This window comes from Eulemur rufifrons, chromosome 6, assembly GCF_041146395.1.
Source record: "Eulemur rufifrons isolate Redbay chromosome 6, OSU_ERuf_1, whole genome shotgun sequence".
Taxonomy (NCBI): Eukaryota; Metazoa; Chordata; class Mammalia; order Primates; family Lemuridae; genus Eulemur; species Eulemur rufifrons.
Window position 1 is genome coordinate 97,167,129 of NC_090988.1, and position 6,057 is coordinate 97,173,185.

Genomic DNA, 6,057 nt, shown 5'->3' on the forward strand with positions numbered 1-6,057 from the left:
TTGGGTTTGGCAAAGCTTTCTTAAATATGACACAAAAAAGCATAAACAATAAAAGAAAAAATCAATAAGTTGAACTTCATCAAAATAAAACACTCATTCTTAAAAATGCACCATTATGGAAATTAAAAAAAACAAGCCATAGTTTAGGAGGATAGGAGGAAATATTTGCAAAAATTATGTCTGACACAGGACTTGTACTTAGAACTTGTATAAAGAACTTGTTTACAAGTGAAAAAAATAATCCAATAAAAATGGACAAAACATTTGAACAGATACTTCATTCAAGAAGGTATATGGATGGCAAATAAACACACAAAAAACGCTCTACACAGTACTCTTGGGGAAATGCAAATTAAACCTTTTTGTGCCCTTCCTTTTGCTCTGCCTTTGCCTCGACGTTGGGTCCGGTTGTCATCTGTGGTGTATGGATCATGCTCTGTAACCTATCTTGCTCTTGCCCTATAATCCTATCTTTCTCTGCTCAATATACTTCATTTTTGTGCTTGCCTTAAAAAAAAAAAAAAAGAAATGGAAATTAAAACCGTTAGATTGACCACCTACTAGAAGGACTACTTCTAGAAGAACCACCTACCAGAATGGCTAAAATTTAAAAGATTGACTGTGTGTTCAAGGGTGTTGAAGAACTGGAACTCTCATACACTGTTGGTGGAAGTGTAAAATAATACCACCACTATGGAAAATAGTTTGGCAGTTTCTTTAAAATTCAGTAATAAGAAGAAATGAGCTATCAAGCTACGAAAAGATATGGCCAAAACTTAAATGCATATTGCTAAGTAAAAGAAGCCAGTATGAAAAATCCACATACTGTATGATTCCAACTACTGTATATGACCTGAAAAAGACAAAACTAGAGGTAGCAAAAAGATCAGAAGTTGCCAGGAGTTTGGAGAGGGAGGGAGGGATGAATAGGTGGGGCACAGGGCATTTTTAGGGCAGTGACACTACTCTGTATGATACTGTGATGGTGGCTACATGATATTATGCATTTGTTCAAACCCATAGAATGTGCAACACTAAGAGTGAACCCTAATGTAAAATATGGGCTTGAGTTAATAATATTGTGTCAATACTGGCTATTGATTGTAATGAATATACCCCACTAATGCAAGATGTTAATAATAGGAGAAACTATGCCAAAGGGAGAAGGGGTATATGGCAACTCTGTGCTTTCTGATAAATTTTTCTGTAAACCTTAAACTGCTGTAAAAAATAAAGTCTATCTTTAAAAAGTTTAAACATACACCTACTATATGATCCAGCCATTCCGTTACTAGGCATTTACTGAAGAGTACACAAATATTCATAGCAGTTTTAATTGTAATAGCCAAAAACTAGAAACAACAAATGTTCCTCACCAGATGATGGATAAACACAAAACCTGTGGTATATCCGTTCAATGGAATACTACTCAGCGATAAAAAGGAACAATGGATAAATCTCAGAATACTACTGAGTGTGAGAAGCCAGCTAGACAAGAATGCATACTATATAATTCCATTTACATAATTCCTTTTATATGAAAATTCTAGAAAATATGCACTAATCTAGTGACAGAAAGCAGATCAGTGGTTGCCTGGGTGGAACTGGCAGGTGGAAAAGGGTGGGAGGGAAGGATTGCAAAGGGGCTTGAGGAAATTTGGGGGGGAGATAGATATGTTGATTATCTTGATTATAATAATGGCTTATAAAGATGTGTGTATACCCAAACAAAAATTGTGCACTTTAAATATGTATGGTTTGGTTTATTTTATGTCAATAAAGCTGTTAAAAACAATAGACTTAATCACCGGTTAGATACGGCCTTGGAGACCAGGACCAAAAACAAACTCCAGACTCTTGATCTGGCTTGAGCACCCGAGCAGATTGGTGAGAAGGGTGCACTTCACACTGAGCTGGGGGAACAGCGCAGGGTCAGGTGTGTGGTATCTTTGGGATCCCCCATCCAAGGGAAGATGCCTGGGGGTGGGGAACAGGCCTGATGCTCAAAATAGAGGTACAAATTTGGGGATCACTGGCCATTGATGTCACCCAAAAGAAGTAGAGGACAGGGGACTGACACTTTGTTCTGGATACAAAGCTGCTTCATAACGATGTCAATTCTCAAATTGATCTATAAATGTATCACAATTAAAAATTCTAACACCTATCAGCAATACAGTTAATCCCAGAGTTTGCTCTGTTTTTTATAAAAAAAATATTCTAAGAGGTTTTTTGGGGGTGGAGAGAGACCATAAAAGCTCATTTAAAGGTCTTACGGAAAATTAAACAGGCAGGAAACTTCTGAAAACAAAAGAAGTAATGGGTGGAGATTAACCCTACCAGATGTTAAAACGTGAGAAATTTATGTTTCAAATGTAATAATGAAAGAGGGATACTGCCATTTATAGATGAACGGAAGATGGAGAAATTTAGAAACAGATCCACATACATACAGGCATTTAGTAGATGATGAAAGTACTGTTCATTTCAAATCTGTTAAGATGAGTTACTCAATAAGAGACATTAAGAAAAAAGAGGAAAAAATAACTTTGGATTCATAATTTGCATCTTAGAAGAAATTCCAGATGAACTCAAGATTTAAATGTAAAAAAAGGAAAATAAAAATATGGCCAGTCACTTCAGTGTGGAAAGGATCTTTTTAAACTATGACACAAAACCCAAAGGCCATAAAATTTTATTTTTTACTACATTAGAAACCAATACAGTAATGAAATGATGAAGTGAAAAAATATTTACAATTAACATCTTAAAGATGTTAAGAAAAAAATTGGCTGGGCATGGTGGCTCATACCTGTAGTCCCAGCTACTCAGGAGGCTGAGGCAGGAGGATCACTTGAACCCAGGAGATGGAGGTTGCAGTGACTAGGTTAGTGCCACTGCACTCCAGCCTGGGCAGTAGAGCAGGACCGTGTCTAAATATATAAATAAACAAGAAAAAAAATATGACAATCAAAAACTCAAAACAGTGGAGAAATGGGCATGAGACAGGATGGTTCACAGATAAGACTGTTCAAGTACAAGACAAGTAGCTCTTAATCAAAAGATGCTTGAGCTCACTCAAAAGAGAAAGAAATGCAAATGAAAACTTCACCAAGAGACTGTTTTCCACTTATCAATTTGGCAAAGATGGAAAGTCTGGTACCACACTGTGTGGTGAGTGTTCTGGAAAATAGGCCTTCTCATGCTGCTGCTGGGGGGTGGGGCATTGGTCCCTTCCCTGGGCTGCAATCAAATAGAATCTTGTAATTATTTTAATACAACCCCCTCCCCCAAAAATGACAGAATGAGAAGTCAAAAGTGTAAATTTCTTATTAATGGAGGTGATGGGAAGGCTTCCCAGAGGACGTAGCATTTGGACTAGACCTGGATATTCATGGAAAGACAGTCTTGTGCACCTGTAGTCCCAAGGCATGTGGGCACAGCCTCTATAGAGGGACGTTTGACAAAAATCACCAAAATGACAATTTTGACTTGGCCCTTGGCTGAGCAATTCTTCTAGGAATTCATTTCACAGATACGTTTTCTTACATTTGAATAATAGAAACCCTACAAAGTGACTGACCGTAGCAGTGTTTGGAATAGCAGAAGGCCGCCAGTTTGTTTCCAGAATGTATCCATGAAGGGGAATACGGTACAGCTGTACAAGGGAATGTAAGAAAAAGGAACCATCTTCAGACTATGGTCATCAGCGTACAATAGGATGCATGGAATCCTAGCACGTAATGAAAAGGGGGTGGGAAATGTATGCATATTTGGTGTGGTGTCTTTTTTCTGACACCACTTCTCACACAAAATATTAACACATTTTTTCACACCAATTCTCCAATATCAAGTGGGTGTTTGACAATTCAATTCCATTTTGACACTAACTCCTGGAGTTAGCACAGAGGCAATAGGTTAAGGGTTCAATCGCACAAGGCTACCCCACTTCAGATGCCAGCCACAACTAGGATGCCCAGGCGACCCACACTTCTGCCTGGCCAACTACAAATTCAGGGGTTCCCACAACCCCTTTTCAGGTGTGATAATTCGGTAGAAAACTCACAAAACTTGGGAAAGTGCTTTACTTGCTACAGTATTACATTATTGCGAAGGTAACAATTCAGGAACAGCCAGATGGAAGAGATCCATAAGGCAGGGTGTTAGGGGTGGGGGTTCAGAGCTTCCATGCCCTCTCCTACCCTCCCAGCACATCTATGTGCTCAAGGGTGTTTATAACCCAATCTTAAGCCCCCAGCCCCAACCCTGCCACCTCATTAGCATAAACTCAGGTGTCATCTTGTTAGGAATAACTCAGGGACTTGCTATGAACAAAAGACATTACTATCACTCGGAAAATCCCAAGGGTTTTGGGAGCTCTCAAATCACCACATTTGATTCTGTATGTTTAGATTTGCTCTAGAAACACAAAAGAAACTGTTACTGTCATTGCTTCCAGAGCAGGACACCAGGTGGCCAAAGTCGGGGGAGGTGAGTGACTCTTGGTTCCAAATGTACATGTGAATGTAATACCTATTGGAAGAACAAATTAAAAATACTTTTTAGTCCTTGTCTTAGCACCTAATGTCCTCAGTCTCCAGGCTTTCTTACCTCTGTCCAGACTCCCCAGCCTTCTCCATTCCCAAACACACCTTCCTCTGTAGCCTTTCCAAAGGCAGCAGCTCCTTCCACTGGAACACCCATGGCTCCCATCTATTCATACCAGACATTGTTCTAAGCCGTTCCCCCGAGATTAACCCATTCAAATCCCGCAACACTCATTTCATATAAACCCATTTTACACTGGGTGTGGTGGCTCACACCTGTAATCCCATTGACTCAGGAGACTGAGGCAGGAGGATCACTCGAGGCCAGGGGTTAGGGACCAGCCTGGGCAACACAAGACCCCATCTCTTAAAAAAAAATATATATATATAAAAAAACAAAACCCAAAGCACAACCACCAGGCCTGGTGCAGTGATTCACACCTATAATCCCAGGATTTTGGAAGGCAAGGAGGGAGGATTGCTTTCAAGCTGGGAGTGGTGGCTCACGCCTGTAATCCTAGCACTCTGGGAGGCCAAGGCGGGAGGATCGCTCGAGGTCAGGAGTTCGAGACCAGCCTGAGCAAGAGCGAGACCCCGTCTCTACTAAAAATAGAAAAATGATCTAGACAGCTAAAAATATATATAAAAAAAATTAGCCGGGCATGGTGGCATATGCCTGTAGCCTGTAGTCCCAGCTACTTGAGAGGCTGAGGCAGAAGGATTGCTTGAGCCCAGGAGTTTGAGGTTGCTGTGAGCTAGGCTGACACCAGGGCACTCTAGCCCGGGCAACAGAGTGAGACTCTGTCTCAAAAAAAACAAACAAACAAACAAAAAAAAGTTACAGTGAACTATGATCAGCCTGGGTGACAGAGCGAGACGCTGTCACTAAAAACCAAAAACCATTTTACACATGAAGCAATGGAGGCACAGGGAGATTAAATAACACACTAAAGTCACATAGGGACCTAGAATTTAAATTTTAAACTGACCAAGTCTTTATTTTTAAATATTTTTATTAGAGGCTGGAGTACAATGGTACAATCATAACTCACTGCAACCTCAAACCTCCTGGGTTCAAGCAGTCCTCCCATCTCAGCCTCCCGAATAGCTAGGACTACAGGTGCATGAGACTGTCTTTCCACGAATATCCAGGTCCAGTCCAAATGCCAGCTTCTCTGGGAAGACTTCCCATCATCTCCGTTAATAAGAAATTTACCCTTTGAGTTCTCATTCTGTCTTTTTTGGGGATAGGCGATTATATTATAATAATTACTACATTCTATTTGATTGCAGCCCAGGGAAGAGAACAAGTCTTATTCCTAAATAGACCTGGCCCTGAAGACATTTCTAGACTGAGTCCAGAGCTGTTTTCCATCTGAGCTTTTTTCCCAATAGGTTCCAGGCCCTCTTCTCAGGGCTGCATATACCTCATCTCACTTAATCCCATCTACACTGTGCAACTCTCATCATCTATAGGTGACAGATGTTACAGAGGAAACTGCATTTCAGG